Source organism: Callithrix jacchus, chromosome 9 (assembly GCF_049354715.1).
Source record: "Callithrix jacchus isolate 240 chromosome 9, calJac240_pri, whole genome shotgun sequence".
NCBI classification, from domain to species: Eukaryota; Metazoa; Chordata; class Mammalia; order Primates; family Cebidae; genus Callithrix; species Callithrix jacchus.
This window is the reverse complement of record NC_133510.1, coordinates 42,125,150-42,152,442: the sequence shown is the minus strand read 5'-3', so window position 1 is coordinate 42,152,442 and position 27,293 is coordinate 42,125,150.

Below are 27,293 nucleotides of genomic sequence, written 5' to 3'. Positions count from 1 at the left end.
CAGTGAAAAATTATTTGAGGCTGTGCAAGCAAGGAAATGCCTATCATTGCTCAACCTGTCAGAATCTCCATTTGAGTACAGGATCATTTGCAGTGGCATCTGATGCGAAAGTCAGCACCCCCAATAGCATACTTGCGAGAGCATTTCCCTGGGACTGTTCTAATAAACAGGCTCTGGTTCATTGCTTAAATGTTGGCTAAAGACAGAGCCATCTGGAAAGCAGGGTATTAGAATGATCTCTATTTTTCCAAGAATCAAAGCAAGGTGGAACATTTCTGAATGAAACCGTGGATGTTATTCATAAAATCTGGGCCACATAAGGTTAGAGGCATATTGATTTTCAGTCTCAGGATGAATTGGCCATCTTTGGCCTTTCAGGAAAATGACCACAGATTAAGATGATGAAAAACAGATGCCACTATTTGAAACTTCAATTATAGAGCCCCAAATGGGCTTAATCAACAAGACAGCTATAGCAACTGTGTCCTGCCACAGATTGATGGAGGGAGGACAAATGTTTTAATGTGGTGAAGACAAATCTAGCTGCTTCCGAACAAATGATCTGGTCAGTTTGAAAAGGTTTGAAGGAATCTAACTTGCCAATACTTACCAAGTTCCAGGAAGGCCTTAGATTTGAGCAATTCCTATTGGAATTAATGAGAACAAAAACCTTTAAAAAAAGATGTTTTCTTAGATGACTTCCCCCATGAGACTATCTATACTTGGCAGGGTTTAGAGAAAGCATAGACATAGATGTACCTATGCCTTGTCTAGAAGGCTTTGTGTCTCTTTTTCCGTACATTTTCCTCTCTTTTAGTAGCCCTTCCCTTCCCATTACCCAAAAGCATCATCCTCCCACATTGATTACATATATAAAGACATTCCCGCCCATTAGTGATAACTGACTAACTAATGTTGAATTATTTTCTTTCTGGAAAAATCTAGTGTTTAAGTCAGTGAAGTGTATCACTAATGTTGAATTTCAGGCATCAGTCACTAGCTGGAAAGATATCAGAGGGAAAACATATATTCATTATATAGTCATTTATTCATATGATAGCTATTAATATCCTCCTTTTAAACATCTTCCTCTTGTAAATTACAATGAAAATACAATAAAATAGAAGTCAAATTTCTTTTGCTCCAAGATTTTATTTACAAACAGGGGAGTTAAGCTATATAGAAAATAACTATAAATTAAGTCAATGCCTGATAGAGATACGTCATTTTTTAAAATCCTATGTTCCCTAGAAATTTAGGAAATGAAGAGTAAACTTCTAAGATGTTCATGGAAGGCTTCAGGGAAGAGGTTTCATAATGAGCTGTTCATGAAAGATTGAACTCATGAAACTGGGAATAAAAAAGACAGTCTGGGAGGGAAAAATGGCATAAGCAAACGTGGAGGAAAGGCAAGTTTGAAGAATGGGCATCATCAATTCTTATGTGAGTGATCATCTGAGGGTGTGTCAGCTTACATTGGGCTTCTGCAAAACAGTCAAGAAAACTGCTTTTTATTATTTTCTGTTTTCTGATCAGCAACTCGGTCACAAGCTAAAAGTCCCTCTGTTGTTCTTCATTCTCTTACTTTTCATATAAGACCTGAAAATTCTTGGGAGCCATGGTCTACTAATTTATATGTCATGTTTGAGTTACATTTTAAAAATAGTAAATACACTTGAGGCAAACCAGTCCTAGTTTTGTTTGGTTTTTCTTCTCCTCACTGAAATAATAAATTAAAATCTATATGTTTCCTCCCATGTTAGTAGCCTGTTTGTTTTGCTTCTTTAATAAAGAGAAAAACATTATTCACAGCTGCAGTCCCAAAACAATTTCCAGAGATCATCTAAGCAACATGCTTCCAGGCATTAGTGTACCTATTTTATTAATATTTCATAAACAACATAATACTAGTGATAATTAGTAGTCTTACAAATGAATAACAACTTTAAATAATCTGATCTTAACATAATAAGTTAGCTGAGCTCATTAAATTATAATAATTTAGGCAGGGATTTTCTATTTAAATGACAAGGATTAGGAAGTTTTTACCTCTAAGTTAATACATGAATATGAGGAATCAGTTTTGCTAAGATGATTATCATTGTTAGCACTGAAGATTTACACAAATCATAGCATGTAGAACCTTTATAAAGAAAAGTTCCATTCAAAATTTAAAGGGCAATGCCCACTTAGTTTCAGGGTTTTTACATCTTCCAGGCCTGCACATATGGACACTCAATGCCAGGAAGGCAAAAGTTGTATAGAAAAAAAAAATGCTTGGCTTTGTATCAGTCACTCACTAGCTGTTTGACCCCTGGCAATTAACCTAATTTTCCTGAGCCTCAGTTTCCTTGAATGCAAAGTAGAGATCAAAGTGCCTATCACATAGTTGTGATAAGAGGATTGGGTGACATAAAGTCTGTAAAGTAGCTGCAGAGAACCCACACAAGCAAGCATTCTGAGAGACACTATGTTCTGAAATTGACTGTAGTCAATGTTCATGTCTCTAAAACAGTAATTCACTCTCACAACCTATTTGCAGGATTGCATGTGTGTTCTAGGTTGACTGATACACAGTTTCCCCAGCTCTGAGCCAGCACAAACATGGCTGAGACTTTGGACCTCCTTTCACTACTTGACCTGTTAACTTCCAGTAGACTCGGAATCACAGTTACATTGCCTGATGGCTGATAATGTGTTTAGACACAAACTTACAGACATTTTTCACCTTCTGGAGCAACAACAAAAAAATATCGAAAATGATGCTGGTGAAAGGAATCTTCCTCATAATAGAATTTGAAGGGATCTTTTCCAGAGGATTCATGAATGGCCCAGTGTTGTTTGCTCTGCATGCTGATATGTGTTGTCCTAGCAAACATGGTTTGGTTTATTTCTTCCTTATTATCACTGATATATTTTTAAAACTCTAATAAACATGGAAAAATTAAAAATAAAAAACACAGGATTCTGAATTTCCATCTTCTTCACATGAAGTAATTTTTCTAACATAATGTGGTAGAAACTCAACCTCAGACTTGCCCTTAACCAGTTCACCAAATTACTCAGGCTCTTCATTCCCATTACAACACATGTTGACTGGCAATCAAGCCTCACCAAATGCTTCGGAAGCCTGACCACCCCTACGCTCACATGCTGTATGCGTACCAAGACTCAATGTGTTTGCTCCCAAACCTGTTTATGCTGCTTAAATTTATTATGACAATTTCACAATTTAATGAAATATTACAAAAACCTATCAACCATGAGTAAGAAAATTTTTCTATGAAAATTTGGTGGAATACTGGGAAAGTCTCAATGACTGTAAATGACAATAAAAACCACAACCAGTTAGGGAGAGGCAGACAAACATAAATTAAGGGAAATGGTAATAAAAATCTAGGATTCTGCCCTTTGACTGTTTTTTCTTTTTAAATTTCTTCTTTTGCAGTGAAGAAATTGAACTTGGACATTGAAAGTGATGCATCAATGGTTAATGAAAGGAAAGTTAACATTGCGCTTCCAACAGTGGACCTACAAAAGAAAAAAAAAAACTGTGTATGAAGATCCATGTATACGTTTTAAGTTAACATAAAATTTCTAAGTTGGTGGGTGAATTTTCCCAATTTCACCTCTTTATGAACTGATTAATCCGTTTCAGTTCTAAAATTTCTAATTTCTAAAACTTCTGCTACATTGAAATATTGTATCTGGTTTCCTCAATATGTTTGTACAATGTTTGTACAATGACAAATCAATCTTATTTGTTATATTCTTTTAGCAGGGAACCAAAACATGAGAACTTAAATTCAAAAATGAATTAAACAGAAATCAAGACATTAATAGGCTAGGTGTGGTGGCTCATACCTGTAATTCCAGAACTTTGGGAGTATCCTTGAGGCCAGGATTTGAGGCCACCCTGGCCAACATGGAAAAACCCCATCTCTACTAAAAATACTAAAAAAAAATTAGCCAGGCATGGTGGTGGATGCCTGTAATCCCAGCTACTAGAAATGCTGAGGCAGGAGAATCACTTGAACCTCGGGAGGCAAAGGCTGCTGTGAATGGAGATGGTGCCACCACAGTCCAGCCTGGGCAACAGAACGAGACTCTGTCTCAAAAAAAAAGTTAACACTTAATTAGCAGTTATGTTTTAATAGCTGTCTTTAGTGATTTCCCATGAGTAGGAAGTTTCCAGGTGCCTCTTCTCCCTCTGTATATGAGTCTCCTTCCTGCCACCATTGCCTTAAGCTGTACAAGATTCTTTAATGTCTTGGAGGACCATATATACACCCTGGTTACAAAGGACGGTCTGGTTGAAGTCCATTGGACCAACATAACTATTGAAAGTCCTCCGTTTCACTTCCACTGTTGTCCTGGTTTGAAAGTTAAAGTATACGGACTCCATATTTGTATGATACCTCATACTACCCCGCTTTCTGAATTTTTTACTTTCTCATCTTCTCTTTCTTTTCCTCTCTTTGTGCACTCAACCTTGAGAAAAAAAAATCACTCTTCAGACATGTATTCCTGACTTAGAGATAACCTCCTGCAAGATCTTATTAAAGATTTACAAAAGAGTAACTTCTTTAGAAGAAAATATATATATATCACAGAACTCAGAGCCCTCATTTCCAACCAGGGCCATTAACAAAAAGATCGTAAAATGCCAACGCAATATACATCTCTCTCTTCCTCTCTCTGTTTCTGACTATGTGGTCCCTCATCTTATCCTCCTTTTGGATGTCTGTTTCATCCTCCTTTTCCTTCCTGACCAGCCTTTTCTTATTTACTCTCACTTAACTCAAACTTGGGTTTGTATCAACTACCTGACTTTATATCACCTAGCAGTTCAAGTGCTTAACAGAAACAATTTCATTCATCATGGCTGTACTTGACATTCTCGAGAGAAGAATTTGATCCAGTAAGTCCAACACCTAGTTTAGCTCCTTTGGTATTACTCGACAACTGATTCAATAAACTGTATAAGGGTTGTGGGTTATGAGAGAAAGGCCACATGGTCCAGGGCAGGTGGGACTATGGGACATAGATTCTCTAACAAGGGGGCATGAGCAAAGAAAAAATCATTGGCATTTGTAATATTTCTCTTCAGACTCTGAAAGGATCTCAGTGACTTAAATCGCTAATCAATCTAAATATATGCAAATGTACTAATAGCAGATCACAGTCTAAGATAACATAAATATGCTTTTAAAATTGGGGAAATATCATAATGTATAATGAAAATCCCCAGTATGTTGAAAGCCAGTGATAAAGATATCTCTGGCAACAGAATCACTTTAGACTCTCTTAATAAAAAGGAACAACATGAAGTGATTTTGATGCATGTAGATAAATGACAGCAACTGCCACAATCTTCTCTTAATCTTCACTTTACCTCTAAACACCACAAATATTTTCCATGAATGAAATAACTCACCATTAATGTAGTGAGAAAATAAGTTCACAAGGATTCTGCATCTCTGTTACTGAAGCCCGAAATTAACTTCAAACGAGGGAGGGAGTTTAGTGTAGGTTGTGTCTTGGCTTTGATTTTCAATAGTTTTGAGACATTGAGTCACTTGCAGATTCCTTTTTCTAAACTATAGATGGTACAGTTAATCACAATGGAACTGTTTAATCACATTTTGGGAGCTACCACTACTTTGTCTTAGGGGTTCTAAATAAATTTGTTTTCTATTCAATCCTTCCTCTAAATGCTTAAAACATGAGTAGATAACCATTTAAGCAATGTCAGAAAGAAATGAAACATGTATAAGACATGGACTTTCTCCTAAAAGAATTTACAATTGAAATAATAATATCAAGTTTACGATCTTTTAGCTAAATACACACAAACTTAAATACATTTTTTTCTCCTCTCCTTAAATGTGCCTCTTTCCTACTAAAATTCATCTAGAGACAATGATGGTAATAAGAAAGTATGTGAAACCCAAATATGGAAAAGATGAGAGATAAATATCTAGTAATTACTGTTTAGAGGAGGTATTACTTCAACCTCAGTATCATGATAACAAAAATTTTTATTAAGTCATAAGCCTCATTTTTAAAAATTGACACTTTAAGTACAGAGATAATATACACTTTGTATATTATCTGTCTCCTCATATGTACAACCTCCCATACTATCACCATCCCACATCACAGTGGTACATTATTACAATCCATGAACTGACATTGACACATCATAATCACCCAAGTCCACAGTTCACATTAGGATTCACTCTTGGTGTTGTACATTCTATAGGTTTTGCCAAATGTAAAATGATGTGTACCCACCATGACAGTATCCTTCAGAATAGTTCAATGCCCTAAAACTCCTCTGTGTTCCATCTGTTAATCTCTTCCTGCACCCTTACCCTGGCAACCACTGATCTTTGTATTGTCTCCATAGTTTTGCCTTTTCCAGGCTGCTATATAGTTGGAACCATACAGTAGGTAGCCTTTCCAATTTGGCTTTCTTCACTTAGCAATATGTATTTAAGATTCCTCCCATCTTTTCATGACTTGATAGTTTATTTTTGTAGTGATGAAAAATATCCCATCGTCTGGATAAACCACAGTTTATCCACTTACCTACCAAGGAGACCTTGGTTGTTTCCAAGTTTGGGTAATTACGAATAAAGCTGCTAAAAATGTTTATATGCAGGTTTTTGTGTGTTTTCAGCTCATTTGGATAAATATCATGGAGTACAGTTGCTGGATCATATGGAAAGAATATGTTTACCTTTTGCAAGAAATTGCCAAACTGCCTTTCAACATGGCTATACCAGTTTGCTTTCTCACAAGCAATGAATGAGTTCCTGTTGCTCCCCATCCTCACTAGCATTTGATGGTGTGGACGTCTGATTTTTGGCCATTCTAATAGGTGTGTTTTGCTTTGCAATTCCATAATGTTGTATGATACTGAGCATCTTTACATATGCTTATTTGCTATCTATATGTCTTCTTTGGTGAGGTGGCTATGAAGATCTTTTGTTCATTTTTTAAATTAGGTTGTTTCTTTATTGTTGAGTTTTATGAGTTATTTGTATATTTTGGATAACAATTATTTATCAGATGTGTCTTTTACAAATATTTTCTCCCCATCTATGGCTTGTTTTTCATTCTCTTGATACAGTTCTTCGCAGGGCAAAAGAATGTCATTTTAATAAAGTCTAGCTTATTCATTATTTATTTCATGAATCATACCTTTGGTGCTGTATCTAAAAAGTCCTCACTATATCTTGAGTCATCTAGGTTTTCTCATATGTTACCTAGTAGAGATCTTATAGTTATATACTTTACATTTAGGTCTATGATCCCTCTTGAGATAATTTTTGTGAAAGGCGTAAGTCTGTGTCGACATTCATTTTTTGCATATGCATGTCCAGTTGTTCTAGCATGATTTGTTGAAAAGACTGTTTTCTCCATTGCATTGTCTTTGCTTCTTTGTTAAAGGTCAATTGGCTATATGTAAGTGCTTCTGTTTCTGGGCTCTCTATCTTGTTCTATTGATCTACACTGCCTTCATTATTGTCGTGCCTTAGTCAGCTGGAGCTGTTATGACAAATTACCACAGACTGAGTGCCTTAAACAAAAACCATTTATTTCTCACACTCTTGGAGGCTTAGAGGTCCAAGATGAAGACATCTGCAGATTTAACATCTAGTGGGGCCCTCTTTCTGGTTTGCAATCAGCCACCTTTTTGCTGTATCCTCACATGGTAGAGAGAAAGATCATCTTTCTTGTGCATCTTATAAGGGCACTAATCCCATTGGGAGGGCTCTATGCACAAGCAAATTACCTTCCAAAGGCCCCACCTTTAAATACTATGCATTGGGGATTAAGGTTTCTACATATACATTTGAAGGGAACACATTCAGTTCATAGCATGCAGCTTTATAGTAAATCTTGAACCCAAGTAGTGTTAGTCCTCCAAATTTGTTCTCCTTCAGCATTGGTTTGGCTATTCTGAGTCTTTCGCCTCTCTTTATAAACTCTAGAATCAGTTTATCAATATATGCAAAACGACTTGCTGAAATTTTTACCAGGATTGCATTGAATCTATACATCAAAATGGGAAGATCTGACAATGTTGAGTCTTCCTATTCAAGGTCATGGAATATCTTTCCATGTCTTTTGTTCTTCTTTAATATTTTTCATTAGAGTTTTGTAATTTTCCTCATAAACAGATTCTTATACATATTTTGTTAGTACACAAATATTTCATTTTTAGGAGTGTGCTAATTTAAATGATAATGCCTTGTATTTCAAATTCTACTTATTTGTTGTTGGTACAATAACATTTTTAAGATTTTGTTAATGCTGCTTAACAACAAAATCTCTGATATTTGGCCCAGAGCACTCAGAAAAGCATGAGAGATGGCCTTGGCTTTAGGTGTACCCAGGAAATTTAGTCTTACTCTGTGTATTTCTTTCCAGAGACTGTGAGTTTGAAAAGCTCTGAAAATAAATTTATGAGATATGCTGACATGGATTACGATAGTCTGTCAATGTTTAGATCACCACGGATAAAAGAGCTGTGTCTATTACTAGTTGACAGATTTGGAAATTATTCAGAAGTGTTTCTAATTACAATATAATTGCTTTCTACTATAAATGTAATGGACCTGAGAAAGACTGAAGTGGATTGCAGTTTTATAGAATTCAGAGCAAGTAGTACCTGGCACCTGTCACATTTGATGTATTGTATAAATGTTCATTTCTGTATATAAATGCTTTTGTTTACACCCCTTAGCTTTATCCAAAACAATTTCTATTAGTTTCTAGCTGGAAAAGCTAACAAACATATATTATTCTGTGTGAAGAATATTTAGTTTTTTAAGTTTTTATAAATAGCTTATTTCTCTTACTATTCTCCCCATGACAAGAGAACTAGTCAGCAGAGAGTAACCTAATCTTAAAAATAGCATCAAACTTTCCCAGTTCAAATCATTCTTGTTCATACACCCTTTACCTGATCAAGCAAACAGTATTTTAAGTTGAAGATATTTGAGAACAAAATCGTTTTATCCAGGTTTTATTTACGATGCTGCTTGATCAAGATTGCTTACGCACTACAAGTGGTGAGTTTTCTACTGTTGCTCATGAGTGTGTAAGCACAAGAAATAATGTAGCCTACACACTTTTCCACGTTGAGTCTTCCAGAATCTATTTTTAGACATTTCTACATGTAATTATCATTGTATAAACAAACTGCTTACACATGCATACAGACTGATTTATAGCAGCTACTCAATTTACCTGCCTACGTATCATGCTGTCAATATGTTCAAGATAATGTGCAGAAAGCATAAGACTGAGAGCCAGAAAAGGCCTGAGAGGTCACGTGGTCTAATGTCCTTTTTGTATAGATCAAGAAATGGATGATAAAAGATATCTATAGGCTTGCTAAAGTCACATCATCTGAGGATACACTTGCTTTCCAAATATCTTAACATACAATTAAAAGATCAAGAAATAAAAAAGAACAGTTAGATCCAGGATGTTGAGAAAACCAGCGCTTCGATGTAGGTTTTGCATACTACGTGGATCTTTGTACATATTGGCCCCTCTAAAATGCCCGCCTCCTCCAAGACTAATAATCATCTTTCTAAATTATATTCAGGTTAAGTGTCTCTTTCATCGTGTTCTGGACGCCACTCTCAACCTTGTTAGTCATTATTACTTCCATACTTGGGGCTTGCTTTATATTATGTGATGCATTGGATAGATTTCATATCCTACCTCTTTGCCACACAGCTTCACCCTTACTCCAGCCACTGCTGCTGTGGCTATTTCCACAAGTCATGGACTAGCTTTGTGCAACTGCAAACTGACAGTACCTCCCCTCATGCCTTTGCTGTGTGTTTTTTGCTTCCTGTCTTGTGGTTTCTTTGACACAGGGTCACCTATGGGGATCTACTCAGTATTGTTTCACATCTAACCTATGGAAATAAACACATATGAGAAAATGCTTTGACAAACTGGCACAAGAGGCAAATAATACATTCTTAACTTTTCATACCCTGAAAAGCCAGTTCTAAGACGCAATTCTAAAGGTTCCTCAGATGGGTCTGTAGAATTGAGCACCAGCCACTCATAGCATAGCCAACTTGATAATGCACGCCCTACCCTGTAATGCCTTAGTCTCTTCCCTGTTTTTCTTCCCTTGTTCCTCACTACTGCTTCCTTTGATCACTTCCCAATTAAACCACCTGCATGTAAGCCATTTCTCAACAGGAAATTGCAGCAACTCAATAAAGACAGGACTATGATATCAGATTCTTCAGAAATGAAGGCTGTGACCTACTGATAGAGACCTCTGCCTAACTGAAATTCTAGTAGAGTATAACGGAAACGTTGAATGACGCTGGAAGAAAATAATTATGATGATAATCCTTGGTCTAATAACAGGATACAGAACTAGAAACTAGAAACTGTAGTCATTATGCATATTTTGTGTTGATTGATTATTTTTCTCCCCTTTCCCTGATACTTTGTATGAAACGCTTGTGTGACGGTGAAGAATGCTACTATTTAAGTTCCAATTGAAGTTGTGCCTGAATGACACCATTCCATCACTATCTGGTAGGGATTTTGTGTCTCCTTGGTGTTAGAAGTGACAACATCTTCATCTTTTAAATAATGGGCAAGAATAGATGTTTTGGAACCAAAGCAATGAAATGTGCCAATCTCTATGTCCTCACTTAGATCTGTTCTCCACTCTTTCCTGCCCTTCTTCTCTGTGTAAAGTAGGCTGGTCTCAATGAATTGCATTTTGAGAACTCGCTAATGGCTGACTTCCAGTTGGATTTGACAAGCAGATGGGCCAGCATGGGATTGAAAGGCAGAGGAAGAAAAATGTTGGGGAATTTCTTTCCTGACCTCTCTCTGCTTGGCACTGTTATCTCTGGTGGCAGCTGTGTCCCCTCCAATCACAGTTCCCACTGGGATCTGGTCACTCCGTGTCCTCTTCTGTTCCCAAAGAAACAATTGCTTCTCATTGCTACTAGTCTAGATGCCAAATTATGCCTTGTGTGTCCTCTTAAGCCTACCTCCCTTTATGTTATTAAAGTCTCTTCATTTGAGTCATATGAATGAATTCTGGTTTTTGCCAAGACCCTGGCTGATTTACACACACACTTGCTTTCACACATGTGCATGTGTGCACACACACAGAGACACACACAGATGCCAAGACACAGAAAGTTCTCATTTCAGTGAAGATGACTCATCTATGAAGAATAATAGTAGTTAAATGTGTCATAAGAACAAAAGAGGAAAAGACAATGAGGCAGTAGGACAATTTATTTTAATAAAAGCGCCTAGCCATTTCAAATCACGTTTAAATCAAATCTCCGATTCTATTGAAAAGTTTTATAGTGATATCAAACATTTTATTATTTTGAATGTCACCTCTTTCTCTTTTCTAGGTCTCATTTGCAGAGAGAATAAAAATTATACTGTTGTGGTAAAATAATAGGAGATAGAAAATGTTAGAAGTAAGGCCAATAAGCTACTGGACAATTGTAGTTAGACTTTTAAAAGAATCATTCTCAAATACTATTATTCTCCTTCACCTTCTTTTCTCTGTCTAAATCCCTGCATGACACTTGTTTCTTTCACCATCTGTCCTGTCTGTCCATGTTCCTAGTGTGCCCTTTCCTCTACCTCTTTATTTTGGGGTCCCATACTCCTAAGTTACATATTTTATAAACATTGCAGGATACGTGGATACGGTAGCTGATACGATAAAATGGAAATGCCAGTTTATACTTAATTTTAAAATGCTTACTTCATAATATGTTATGAGGGGAACTAAGCATGCCTTAATATGACATTGTTTATCTCTAAGACTAAATAATGTATGATTATGGTATTTAACAAAATTTGGTGATGGCACAGGTTCTTTCCAGACATTAATTCTGTGCCATGTTTACACATTGTAATTATCTTCTCCTAATCCAACACCCATTTGCTAACAAAATAACATATTTTTCTGCATGCATTTCCCATACTCAGCTGTGATTGTTTACATCAAAGAATTTTATGAAACCAAGACCATAATGGTATCTTTTCTTTCTTAGTTATCAAAGAAAGTTATCTCTAAGAATCATTATTTTCATTGATGAATAATATAATGTTTATGAGGTCTTATGTTAAATATTTTGTGCCTTTCTCTATGTTTCTCATAAGAAAAATCCATAACTGCCCTCTACATGTTCCTCACCTTCTGCAAAACTGTTTCAAAACAGCTGCACATTGTGCAGAACACTTTCTATTTATCTAGCTTTTGGTAGTTCTGCCTCCGTTCTATGCAACTGCAGTTTATATGTATTATTTCCTTGGCTGTTATAATTGAAAAAGAAAATAGTCTACTAATTAATATCCATATAAGGCATACTGTTGGACTAGTAGTTTCAGACTGTGTTATTTAAACCAAACCATAATCGTTTCAAAGTGCATGATTTTTTCCAAAGAGAGTTAAAGTGTATGCAATGGCTAGTAATGTCTCTTGGTGAGAGGGATATTCAGAACTGGGATTCTGAATTGTTGACCATCCATTTCCCATTGTCCCCAGCATCCAGCTAAATTCCTGAAGAATATGTGCATTGAAGATCTTCCAGAAAGAAGCACACACTTTATTACCAGTTGTTACCCACTGATACTTTCTCTCTAACCCCTTTGCATTCTCATACCTAGTATATATTAGTCTGAGTCCTCCAAATAAATAGAACCATATATATGTATGTATCTATATACCGAGAGAGAAAGAGAAACAGAGGGAGAGAGGGAGGGTTTAGGGAATTGGTTCCCATAGTAATAGAGGCTGGCAAATCCAAAATCTGCCAGACAGCCCATCAGGCTAGAGACCCAGGGAAAAGCCAATGCTACCACTCAACTTCAAAGGTCTTCTGCTGGCAGAAATTCTTCTAGCTGAGGAATGGTCAGTCTTTTGTTCTATTCAGTCCTTCAACTGTAGAGATGAGTCACATCCACATTCTAAAAGACAATATGCTCAACTCTGAATTAAATGTTAATCCAACAATTAACATTAACATTAATGATGTAAATGTTACAAAAACATTCTCACAGAAACATCCAGAATAATGTTAGACCAAACGTATGGGCACTGTGGTCCTACCAATTTGACACATAAAATTAACCATCACACCTGTCAAGCTGTTCTGGACCTTGGTGTTTTAGTGGAGATAGGTACAGGTAGCACCCAGGTTCCAGTGGCTTTTCAATGGCCATGCGGAAAATACAGAGATACAAAATATCTTTTTATGGAAAAATCCCAAGAGATATCAAAGCAGAGTGGTCAGATAAAGATGGTTGAAAATGTTGCCTGAATCCAGTTCCACCGTCACCTTTATTCCTCACACTATAGTTTCTGCCTCTACTTCAGTGGTCCCACTTTCTATTCTGTATCAGAACCCCATCTTGGGAGTAGAGTGAGACTGAGTTAGATTGATGCTCCCCTGAGCTCCTCTGAGAGTGTACAGTGCCCTTGACTCATAAGAACACATCAAAAGGCTTAGAAATAGGAACTTATAAAAAGTGGCCATCCAGCCTGGCAGCTGACAGTAAGAAGGTGCATAGTCTACAATTTTAAAACCATAATAAAACTGACTTAAGGTGTGCCTGATTTTTATCATTACCCTGCGCTGCCAACTCTAAACAAGGTCAGTAATATAATGCTTTTGATCACCAAAACGGACTACCACCTAACTCCTGTGGCCACTGCTATGACAGGCTTTTAGAACATCTATAAGTACTCTCTAATTGCAGCATTCTTATGCTAAACCCAACACATGCAGATGGGAAATTCTCTTAAATCAAGGCATCATCTCCTGGCTGTGAACTGAATTTCATGGTTGGTGAAGGGGAGACTAAATTACTCTGCTGGAGGCAAGCAAAACTCCAGAAAAAAACAATAACAATTCACAGTGTGAAGTTAACTTTGATTAATTTACCAGAACATTTACATGGTGCATTCAATATAAATGTTTTATTTAATAGGTATAAATTGTAATTTGTGTCAGGTATGAATCTTCATCTACAAAATCAAGTATTCATTTACATAACAAAAATGTTTCACACCTACCATGTACTGGGCATTATTCCATTCTGTAGCCTTAAATTATAACAGTAAACAATGTAGAGAAATGTGAAATGCAGACATTCCTAATTCCTTATCTACTGAACCTTTTAAATCAAACATACACTCCTATCTTGTGGTGATATCAATTTTCAGAAACAGAACAATGTAAACCTCTACTGAGGAAGGAAATAGTTTTCTTTATTGCCTAATAACTACTGAATTTGCTTTCCTGGAAACATCAAAATCCATTGCCCTGCAGAGCAGGAATTAATTCTCTTCTCCACCTGGGGACCTACCAAAAAACAGAGCAGCCACATTATCTTTCAACAGCTGCTTCCTAGGTAAGCCCAAGAGGGACTCCAGGTTCGCTGTTTTTATAAGCACTTATTATTTTATCTCCAATCTTTCACTGATGGTCACTGGGTAGGCAGAGAAAACAGTTGCCAGTGAAGAAGGGCAGTGATTAATTTCTCCAGTTCACATATAAACCTACACAATTTGCATTATGAGAAAGAATGTTTCTGGTGTAACAGGCATGTGTCCCAGTCATGGTAATTAAGACTTAGTTTTACAAAGCCATTTGTCATTTAAAGATCTCATACTTGATCATTTTATTTGCTAAAGTATTCTCATTATGAGATACAGTGAATGGAATGCTGCCTTAACTCAGCATTTATTGTTGGTTTCTGATTTTTTTTTTTCCTAAAAGCTAGAAAGACTTTATTTTAGCTTGATTCAATTAAGACACCAAATAATATGGTTTTGAATTGTTTCAAAGGAAAAAAGCAGATGTAAAATCAGAGAATCATGTGAGCCATTGATACCAATTAGCTAAACCATGCCAAGGTGATCCCTGCTAGCAGTTAAGTTCTTTCTTTACCCAGGACTACAATGTGCTGCAGAAAGGTGTTCTTATGATTAAAAGTGACACGATTGAGATACTCAGAAAGCCTTCTGTTCAAATCCTACCTCTTTAAGAGTCTTTCAAATTGTGAGATAATTTGGACAATTTTGCACCATGCAGGATTCAAACATGAGTGTCACATTAAGCTCAAGGATATATTTATGATTCCACACTTTTAGCTGTCTTGGAGTGATTTCTGTTGCACTCACTGAAATATCAGAGTAAGTTCTATATCAGATGTTGATGTCATATTAATACATAATATCAATATCTAGCAAATATCAAAGTTGACTACCAATAATCACCCAAAGCATGGATCAAATTCAAACCCATTATAGAAAAAAAGAAAATGAGGAACAGTGTGTGTCCATATTGGTCAGGAGTACGATAATGGCTAGTGATACAGCAATAGTACCCTAAAATGCAAAAATTAATGGCAAGTGGTCATTTTAATTTAGTGGACAAACAGAGGTGACATGATTTGATGCCTTCTCATTATATTATAAGAGCAAGGGTTTCTTTATGTTTTTTCATTTAAAAAAATATTATGTCATAGATTTAAGGCTTACTTGTATTCAGTAAGCTGTAAAGGAGAAATGCCCTACACATGTTAAAAATACAGCTGCAGTCCGGGCACGGTGGCTCACACCTGTAATCCCAGCACTTTGGGAGGCTGAGGCGGGTGGATCAAGAGGTCAGGAGTTCAAGACTATCCTTGCCAACATGGTGAAACCCCGTCTCTACTAAAAATACAAAAATTAGCCAGGCACAGTGGGGTGCACGTGTAGTCCCAGTTACTCAGGAGGTTGAGGCGCGATAATTACTTGAACCAGGGAAGCAGAGGTTGCAATGAGCTGCAATTGCATCGCTGCACTTCAGCCTCGGTGACAGAGTGAGATTCCATCTCAAAAAAAAAAAAAAAAAAAAAAAAACAGCTGCGAAATTCTGCAATAAATATCTCTTCTATCATCCTTTTCAAATCAAATATTATGATCCTTAGTGACAGCAAGATTTCAGGAGAGAGAATAAAATGTCAGAGAATGTAAATCTTTTATGATGCCTGTGACAGTTAATTTTAAGTGTCAACATCAGTGGGCCATAGGATGCCTGGATATTTAGCTAAACATTATTCTGGGTGTATCTGTGAAGGTGTTTGCATGAGATTAATCGGTAGACTGAGTAAAGCAGAGTACATTCCTTAATGTGGAAGAACGTTATCCCATTACCTGAAGACCTGCATAGAACAAAAGACTGGCCCACCCACAATAAAAGAGCCTTCTTTCTGCCTGACTGCCTCAAACTGGGACAGAGGCTTTTTCCTGCCTTCAAAGTGGAACTTAAAGATCAGTTCTTCCTGGCTATCTAGTCTGCAAGCCTTAGCACTGGAACTACATCACAAGCTCTCCTAGATCTTCCTGATTCACCCTGTAGATCTCGGGACTTGTCACCCTCCATAATCACAAGAGCCATTCCTCATAATAAATTCCCTTACAAATATACACACACATATCCTATTGGTTCTACTCTCTGAAGAACTCTGACTAATGTAATGCTTGAGGAGATTTTTCTCAAGCACAAATAGCTTTTGTTTCTTCTTCCTTCTTTTCTTCCTTTCTCAAAGCAAAATACAGATATTTACACTTATCCCAAACACATTCATTGAATAGGTGATTGGATTTCTGATGACTACTTTATTTTTTCTTAAATTTCTGTATGAACTTGGGTGTATCTGGGTTTTCTATTCTATCTCCTTAACCTGCCTACTCTCATGCCCATACCAACCTGTCTCCTTTTTAGTAATTTTTTAAATGATAGTACCACTCTTTTTAAATAGTACTTCAATAGTACCACTTTTTAAAATTGAGATTTCATGAGTAATACATGGTGTGCTCCCAACTCTCAACCTTTTTGGCTATTTTTTTTTTCAGCTTTCTTCTGGGTATTCTTTTTGAAAAGAAAATTCGTTTTTAAATTTAGGTAAAATTTTTATATAGTGAATTACACAGATTTTAAATGTAGTTTCATGAGTCTTGTCCATTTTTCACACCCATTTCAACATACAGTGTTGTATTTTGTTTCATTTGTTTTAAGAAGTGATGCCTTTATGATATTGAATCTTCCTATATAAGTATAAGGTATGTTGTTTTCCATGTGATAAAGTGTTTTTTTCTGTGTTATTATATGGAAGGTCACCAGCTGAGCATCTGTACTCTTTGAGGACACAAAATCAACTCTATTATGTTAAGCCACCGCAAGTTTGGAGGTTGTTACAGCAGTTATCCCATACAGACCAATACAACTAGATTTAACAGCGGGCTTGGTTTGTACTATGTTGTTTTATCGTGCTTGTGTTATATTGACACGTTCCTGGTATAGTGAGTGCTATTAATAGTCAAATGTGCGATTTGTTAGTGTAAGTGAATTTCTACAAAGCGCCACTAGGTGTCCTCTACCAGTAATTTTCACCGACCTGCTGAAAGACTGAAGCTTTATTTTTCCCTTTGCTGTGCCGCTGAACTGGTCCCCAGGACTCCACCCTCCTGCCATCACTGCTAAAATACCAGAAGAAAATGAGAACGGTTTGTTCTTTGTTTTTAAGAATGTAGTTAAGTATATCATTCTTCTTAAGAACAAAGTGTAGACTTTATCACGTTATAAAGAATCCACTATCAAAAATGCACATTTGATTTTTCTGAAAGTTGCTCAAAAACAGATTTTTGAGAAGCAATTTATACTGCATTCCTCTCCCAACTCTCCCCTCTATGCATTCTCACACAGCAGAAGAATGGTTCAAACATTAATGATTCAAAATACAGTAATTGTAGTCATTGTTAGGTTGGTGCAAAAGTAATTGCAGTTGCTGCCATTATTTTTAATGAGTCTTGAAATGAGTTTCTGCTATTACTTTCGATGGCAGAAACTCCTGTTACTTTTGTACCAACCAAATACAAGGAGGTGGCATCTTAGAAATGGCAATGGGCACTGAGAAAGAGAGGTGAACTTGAAAGGTGTAGAAGAGATAAAATATACAAGATGTGACAACATTAGGTGTTGCAAGTACGAAAGAGAAAGATGTCTGGAAAGCCTCCAGCATTCCAGGATCAAGGCAACCAGGCATGGTGGTTCTTTTGACTGATAAGAAAAACTGAAGAAGGAAAAGGCTTGTGGTACAAGGCAGGAAGGAATATGTTTACATTTTTTAACATGTTAATTTTGATGTGTCTGGGGGACATCCAAGTGAACATCTCAAATTGACTGAAAGAATTCTGAAGATTTTTGGTTAAAGAAAGGGAAGTAGAAGATGTTTTACTCTTCTCCACTCCCTCAAACTCCACCAAAAGCAAACGAAAAAAGTACAGGGAAAATAATCTATCTTCAATGAGAGCTGGAAGAGGACACAACCACAAGCCACAAACTAGGAGGCGCATCTGCCAAACGCTGGGAAGTCTAGACCAAGATGAGAGGAGAGAGCCTCCTAGGAGCTAGACCAAGACAACTAATTTCCCAAGAAGTTTATGTCACCAACAGCCTAAAAATTCCTTTGATTAGAATGTCGAGCTCTTTGAGTATAAAAGAGGCTTTGAGAATGGTGAGAGGGTGGTGCCCTTAGGGAGATGCAGGGTAATGACTCGGAATGCAGGAAAAATGCAGCAGAAAGATAAATTATGTGTGAGGAATAGGGAAAGAGTAGGTGAGGAGCGTGTGTGTGTGTGTGTGTGTGTGTGTGAGAGAGAGAGAGAGAGAGAGAGAGACAGACAGACAGAGAGAGAGAGAGAGAGAGAAAGAGAGAGAGAGAGGAGGGAGAGATTCACAATGTGGTGTTCTAGCTAAGGGAGACCTCTGGAGGTGAAGTGAGGTGAAAGAGGGAGGGGAAATTGTTATAGTCAAACTGCAACATGGAGCTGGTGACTTAAAATACTTTGCTATTACACTCAACCATTCTTAACTGCAGTATGTATGTATGTATCATATGTACATGTGTATGTATGTATTAGCATGTTTCTGGTGTCCATTTGAAGATGAGCAATAATTACCAAGGAACCAGCCAGGTGCAGTGACTCAAGCCTGTAATCCCAGTACTTTGGGAGGTGTATTGCTTGAGATCAGGAATTCAAGACCAGCCTGGCCAACATGGTAAAACCCTATCTCTACTAAAAATTTAAAAAAAATAGCTAGGTTTGGTGGTACGTGCCTGTAATCCCAGCTACTCAGGGGGCTGAGGCAGGAGAATCACTTGATCCCAGGCCACGATAGCGCCACTGCACTCCAGCCTGTGCGGCAGAGCGAGACCCTGTTTCACAAAAAAGTGAAGGCAAAGGCAAGGCAAGGAAGGGCAGGGCAGGGCACGGCAGGGCACGGCAAGGCACGGCAGGGCAAGGCAAGGCAAGGCAAGGTGAAAGAAGGTAGGTGGGAGGGAGAGCGAGGGAGGGAGGGAGGGAAAAGAAAAAAAACCAGCATGGAACTAACACATAAAAACTGTGCCACAGAGAAAGGAAAACCAAACACATATGCAAAAGATAGGTTAAAAAAAAAAAAAAAAAACTTACTTCACCTAAAGGAAAGAGAGGAATTACCCAATACAGAGAAAGAGTAATTCTCCCCAGGATAAAGAAATCTTGTGATCTCAATTTAGAAGAGACAACATGAATGGGATAAGATTTGTCATAGATACTTGCTTTTCTGGTCTGCTCCTTCTCTTAGTTACAGTAACAGAATTTATTGTCTGCCCTCACACAACCAAACCCTTTAAAGAAAATTATTTTATCCTAATTTCGATGGGTCATGTTTATCCACAGGGATTAGTTCAGGAATGAAGTTGTTTCCTGAATTGATCAACACATAATGAAGCTGTTATTTCTGTGCAGCATTCAGGTTAGAAAAAAAAATTACTCTTTTATTTTCATGTGAATAAGAAGTTTGGGAAGCTGCTGGTAACTATTTTACTACCACCAGGAAAACTCCTGCCCAAAACAGAACTAACACCATAGAAGCTCATTCAGAAAGAAGAGAGAGAGAGAGAAACTACGTCCTGCACACTTAGTTTTAACCCTGGTTAGACTTATTCCCTATTCGCTTCAAGATCCAAACAATTTTTTGTTATCATTTAAGCCACTTGAGTAAGATTATTTGTTGCCATTTTCAGAAATGTTTCTAACTAAAACACAAGAGACCAAGAAAAGATACTTTATAGTATAGTGTTGATTGAATGCTTGTTTTGTGCCAGAGGAAATACTAAGCACTTCGTGTATTGTATTTAAACATGCACATATGTGTTTATCGCAGCACTATTCACAATAGCAAAAACTTGGAACCAACCCAAATGTCCATCAGTGATAGAATGGATAAAGAAAATGTGGCACATATACACCATGGAATACTATGAGCCATAAAAAAGGATGAGTTTATGTCCTTCATAGGGACATGAATGAAGCTGGAAGCCATCATTCTCAGCAATTTAGCACAGGAACAGAAAACATCTTCTCACTCATAAGTGGGGATTGAACAATGAGAATACATGGACACAGGGAGGGGAACAACACACACAGAGGCCTGTTGGGGGTGGGGGGCTAGGGGAGGAATAGCATTAGGAGAAATACCTAATGTAGATGATGGGGTGATGTGTGCAGCAAACTACCATAGCATATGTATACCTATGTAAAAACCTGTACGTTCAGCACATGTATCCCAGAACTTAAAGTATAATAATAATAATAAATCAGAGAAAGCCTGTAAATAGGTACTTTCATTTTCTTCACTTGACAAATAAGACAACAAAGTGACCCAGATGAGAGAATGTTCCCAAAGACACTGAACTGATAACAAAATTGAGCAACAATTTGAACCAAGTCATTCTAACTCCAAAGCTATACTTAAACCAAAGCTAGAGTTTCTTCAATAAAAAATCATTTACGCAACATAAGAAGATGAATTAAGTAGAAGTACATAAAATGGAAACTATGCAAGGCTTTTTCTATTCCATTAGCCCAGGTTCTTTTTGAATACTGCTTATATGGAAGTTGGATCTTATCACTCTCCATATTTGTAATTTTTTCTAAATCATGTTTATATTCATATTTGTTTCCAGTTAATTTCATGAGATTTATTCAAGGTTTTTTAAGATTTATTCAATGTATTTCAGTGATGTTTATTAGGTTTATTCCAATTTTGATTGTTCCTTAATATTTTCTGTTTAGTTTTTCCTTCTCTGGCTTTCATCTCCCTTGACTTTATTTGCAGATGATATAGTCACCTTTGAACAAAATGCTAAGGAATCTGTGAAAAAGCTACTAGAATTAACAAGTGAGTTTAGAGATCTAACCTAGTTAGGATCTGATCTATCTTAGATCCTAACTTTGAGTTATCCTAGATACATGGTTGATCTACATAAATCAATTGTATTTTTATATACTAACAGTGAAGATTTGGAATTTAAAATTTGAAAGACAATGCGACCTAAAACAACATCAAAAATATGAAACAATTACAAAAAATCTAAATGAAATACGTGTAAGATCTGTTCACTGAACACTACAAAGCATTGCTGAGAGAAATTAAAGAACTCCTAGGTAAATACTCTGTATTCAGGGGTCATAATATTCAATAGTGTTAGGTATTGATTCTCCCTATATGGGAATATAGATTTGCACAATTCAAATCAAAATTCTTGAAGACTTTTTTGTAGGAACTGACTAGCATATTATCAGTTTATATGGAAATGTAAAGGACTTAAAGTACTAAAACAGCTTCAAAACAGAAAGCAAAATTGGAAGACTTACACTAACTAGCTTCAAATTTACTGTAAAGCTATAATAAACATAAGTTAAATCTGACATATAGATAAATATAAGCCAATGTAACAAAAACATATGTCCAGGAAGAAAACTACATATATAAAATAAGTTGATTTTCAGCAAAAGTGCCAAGGAATTCAACGGGGGAAGAATTATTTTTTTAGAAAGTAATTAAGAATAATTTCATATACATATACATATATATGTATATATATTCAATCAAATAAATCTCAACTCAAACCTTGCACTACATACAAAAATTCATATGGATTAGATAATTCTACTAAATGTAAGAGCTAAAACTATAAAACTTCTAGAAGAAAATGCAGGAGAAAATTATTGGGATCTTGAGATAGGCAAATATTTTTTTACATAAAGCATACAAAAGTAATACACTATAAGAAAAAATGATAAATTAGACTTCATTAAAGCTAAAATGTGTTCCCTCTAAAAAACAATATTAAGGAAATAAATAGACAACTCAAATTGGGGGAAAATATTGCAATGCATATATTTGAAAATTGACAGGTATACAGAAAATATAAAAAATCCATACCATCAAATAGTGAAAAGACAAACAACCTAGTTTTTAATAGACAAAATATTTGAACAGTCACTTGACCAAATATATATATAAGTAATATATAAGCACATGAGACAATGATTAATGTTATCTTTAGGGAAATGAAAATTTAAAATCACAATGAGGTATCACTATAAAACCATTAAAGCACTAAAAATTAAACAAATTAACAATTACAAATAAGCTAAATGAAATATGTGTAATATCTGTTCACTGAATACTACAAAGCATTGCTGAGAGAAATTAAAGAGCTCCTTTGTGAACACTCTGTATTCAGGGGTCATAATATTCACAATAGTGTTAAGGTATTGATTCTCCCTAAATGGAAATATAGATTTGCACTGGCAAAAATAAGAAGTGTTGGCAAAAATATGAAGCAATTAAACCCACTTGTAGATTGTTGATGGGAATGCAAAATGATAAAGACAATTTAGAAAATAGTATGCAAGTTTCTTAAAATATACATGCACTTCCAATAAAACACAGAAATCCATACCTAAATATCCAAATGAAAAAATAATGCATTTGTTCACAAAATTTATATGGAAATTTAAAGGCCAAAAACTAGAAATGATCAAAATATGAATCAACTAGCAAATGGATAAGCCAAGTGTGGCTTATTTTTAAAATGAAATGCTACTCCACAGTAAAAAAGAATGTACTTCTGTATACACAAAAACACAGATGAATCTAAAAAGCATCAAACCAAATGAAAGAAACCAGACATAGAAGACTGCACATACTGTAAGTCCATTTATTTGGAATTTTAAAAACACAAAACTAGAGTGAAAGAAAACAAATTGCTAGGAGCCTCAGATGAGGGAGGGGATTAATTGCTAAGGGGGATGAGAAAACTTTTTGGGGTGATGGCAATGCTTGGTGAACTTTTGGAGAAATTGAAAAAGCTCCATTCTTAAATAGTATGATAAGTCAACATATTGATCACGTGTCACACAATATTCAAAAGATTTTGTGTAATAAACTAAAAAATTGTAGCTTTGTCACCTAATTTAGTGAATCAATAGATTTAACTAGTAAATGCCACATGTACAGCATGTGTAAAAAATTGTGTATACACTCGTGAAATCCAAAAAATTACTTCAGCTGCAAGAGCTGCCTGAAACAAGCAATGCCCAAGAGATATTTAACATTTTGTCTTTACATCTAGAAATAAAAATCTGTATAGACATCTGTACTGAAGGTGTTTCTTCAATTAATTTTATATCCATATCCATGAGGTGTTTTGCCTCTCTTGTAAAAAACATGAAAATTATTTGTCACACATATTTCTTTCTTCACAGAGGTATTCTGGTATCAAGTATTCTTGGAATTGATGCGGGAATAACTACCTAGCCATATGCAGAAAAATAAAACTGGATGCCTACCAATCATTGTATACACAAGTTAACTCAAGATGGATTGAAGACTTAAATGTAACACCTACAACTATAAAAATTCTAGAAAAAACCTAGGAAATAGCCCCCTGAACATCAGCCTTGGCAAAGAATTTGTGACTAAATCCTCAAAATCAATTGCACAACAGAAACAAAAACTGACAAGTGGCACCTACTTAAACTAAAGAGCTTCTGCCCAACAAAAGAAACTATCAATAGAGTAAACAGAAAGACAACAGAATGGGAGAAATACTTGTAAACTATGCATCCAAAAAAGGTCAAATATCAAGACTCTATAAGGAACTTACAGAGTTCAACAAGCTAAAAATAAATAGCCCCATTAAAAAATGGGCAAAAGCATCAATGATAGACTGAGTAAAGAAAATGTGGTACATATATACCATGGAATACTGTGAAGCCATAAAAAAGGAATTAGATCATGTCCTTTGCAAGGACATGGATGGAACTGGAAGTTTTTATCCTCAGCAAACTAATGCAGGAACAGAAAACCAAACACATGTTCTCTGTTTATGTGGGAGCTGAATGATGAGAATACATGGACACATGGTATGGAGCAACACACATTGGGGCCTGTTGGGGGTCGAGGGGAGAGGGAGAACATCAGGAAGAATAGCTAATGAATGCTGGGCTTAATACTTAAGTGAGAATACTTGGGTGATGGGTTGATCTGTGCAGCAGATCACCATGGCATATGTTTACCTATGTAACAAACCTGCACATCTGCACATGTGTCCCAGAACTTAAATTAAAAGTTGATGTAAAAAAAGTGAGCGAAGGCCATAAACAGATACTTCTCAAAAAAGGACCTACAAGCAGCCAACAAACATGAAAGAATGTTCCACATCACTAATCATCAAAGAAATGCAAATTAAAATCACAATGAGATGCCATTTCACATGAGATAGAATAGCTGTTATTCAAAATATAAAAAAGTAATAGATATTGGTGACGCTGTGGAGAAAAGGGAAGGCTTACACATTGTTGGTGAAAATGTAAGTTAGTTCAACCACCATGGAAAGCAGTTTGGAGATTTCTCAAAGAACTAAAAACAGAACTACATTTGACCCAGCAATGTCATTACTGGGTATATACCAAAGGAATGTAAATCATTCTACCGAAAACACACTTGCATTCATATATTTATCACAGCATTATTCACAATAGCAAAGACATGGATTCAATCTAGGTACCTGTCAACAGTGGACTGGATAAAGAAAATGTGATACACACACACACACACACACACACACACACACACACACTATGGAATACTATGCAGTCATAAGGAAAAACAAAATCATGTCCTTTGCCACAATATGAATGCAGCTGGAGGCCATTATCCTAAGCGAATTAATGTAGGAACAGAAATCAAAATACCGCACACTTTCATTCATAAGTAGGATTTAAACATTGGGTACACATGGATATAAAGTTAGGAAGGGGACAGTTAGAGTTGGGGAAAGAGCAGGACAAGGTCGAAAGCTACCTGTTAGTTAATATGCTCACTACCTGGGTGATGGGACAATGCACCCTCTGTACATGTAGTCTCTGAATTTAAATAAAAGTTGAAAAAATTCTCAGAAATAAATGAAAACTTATCTAGATGAACTTCATTAAACAAAGATCAGTCTGGTAAAATAAAAGAAAAACAATGTGAACATTTAAACTAAAACACATAAATCTGCAACATATAGAAATCTGATGGCTTAGCTGAAAAAGTGTTTTTAAATAGGTTGTTTCAAGTGGAAAGATAAATTGCAAAGGCAGTTTTAAGAGGATAGTAGCCCATAGTTTATCTGTATGCCTTGAAGATGAAAAATGGTTGCAGAATCTAGCCTTCCTGGCAGATATTTTCATTACATAAACCAGTTAAACAAGTCTCTGCAAAGTCTAAAGAAAATGTTTTGACTTTACATGACATGATTCTTGGACTTAAAAGGAAACTCAATCTGGGAAAATCATGTTGCAAAATTAAATTCTTAAATGTTTTCACTGCTGCTTGGGCTTGAGTGTAAGAAAGAATAACAACAAGTTTCAAATCTTGAAAAACAGAAGAATTGCAGATCAGAACTGAACAATGTTTACAATCCCTTCTCTCTGAATCTTCTGCTCAGCCTGAGAACCTGAGTAACAGAGGAGACATTAGAGAACTTTGTGAGCTACATTCAAAATGAGATTTACTGATCTGCCCCTAGACACGTTCTAGCCTTCTGAATGAGAAAACCATGGAAGTCATAGGAAAGCAATGAATACTTTGCTGCGGTTTTAAATTTCTTAATATGTGTCATGTTAAGACACATAACTTTTCATGTTTAAACAGGTTTTAAGAACAGGTACAGAAAATCTGAGTTACTAAAAAATGTTTTTTAACAAGGAATGGATATTGAATATTATCATATGCTTTTTCTAGCAGGTACTGAAGAGATTCTTTATTGTCTTTATGGGTTGATCTATTACAGCAACATAAAATATTAATAACATTTTCTTTTATTTTCAGTCATCAAAAGATATAATTTATTTATTTTTTTCTGAGACAAGGCCTTGCTCCATTGTCCAGGCTGGAGTGCAGTGGCATGATCACAGCTCACTGAAGCCTCAAACTCCTGGGCTCAGGACATCTTCCTCTCTCAGCCTCCCAAGTAGCTGGAACTATAGGAGTGAGCCACCACACTTGGCTAACTTTTCATTGTTGTAGAGACAGAGTCTCACTATGTTGCTCAGGTTGGTCTCAAACTCCTGGCCTCAAGCAATTCTCCCACCTTGGCCTCCCAAAGTTTTGTGATTATAGGTGTGAGCCACCATGCTCTGCCATTAACTTTTCATAAGTTAAATCATCTCTAGGATAAAGCCTACCTGATTGTATTGGACTATTCTCTCACATTACTTTCATTTGCTGAGTAAACTCCAGATTTTATGCTGACAAGCATAATATCCCATTGCAGAACACCTTTGTTAGGTTTCAATATCTGGATAATGTTCAGTTTAATTTAATAAGTTCATTTTTCTCATCATTTTTTACAATATGAAACATAGTATATATTACAGAGATATAAACTCTTTAAGAGTTTAAAAGAATTTAGCAATAAGGCCAAAAGACCTCTAAGTATTTATTGAAGGTAAGCATTTAACCATAGTTAAAATAAGATAATAGTAATAAAATCTGACAAGAATGATACTTTCAATATAAACACTAGTTATATTGCTTAACTAAATATGCTGAAGCATATTTTATAGTTAGAAGATATTAAGTGGGAATGTCATATCTCTTTTCTAGACCCCAGGTACAAAACACATGCTTTACATTCAGATCATAAACTCACTTAATCCAGTCTCCATGCACACCTGATGAAATGTTACTTTGGTTTAAGGCTGCTTATCTATAATAATTCCCTTTTTTCATGTATCAAGATTGCAGATCTCCATGAGTCCCTCTGCCTGTTTCCTGACATTTTAAGAAAAAAATAGAAAATTATATTTTTTGCTGTCAGGA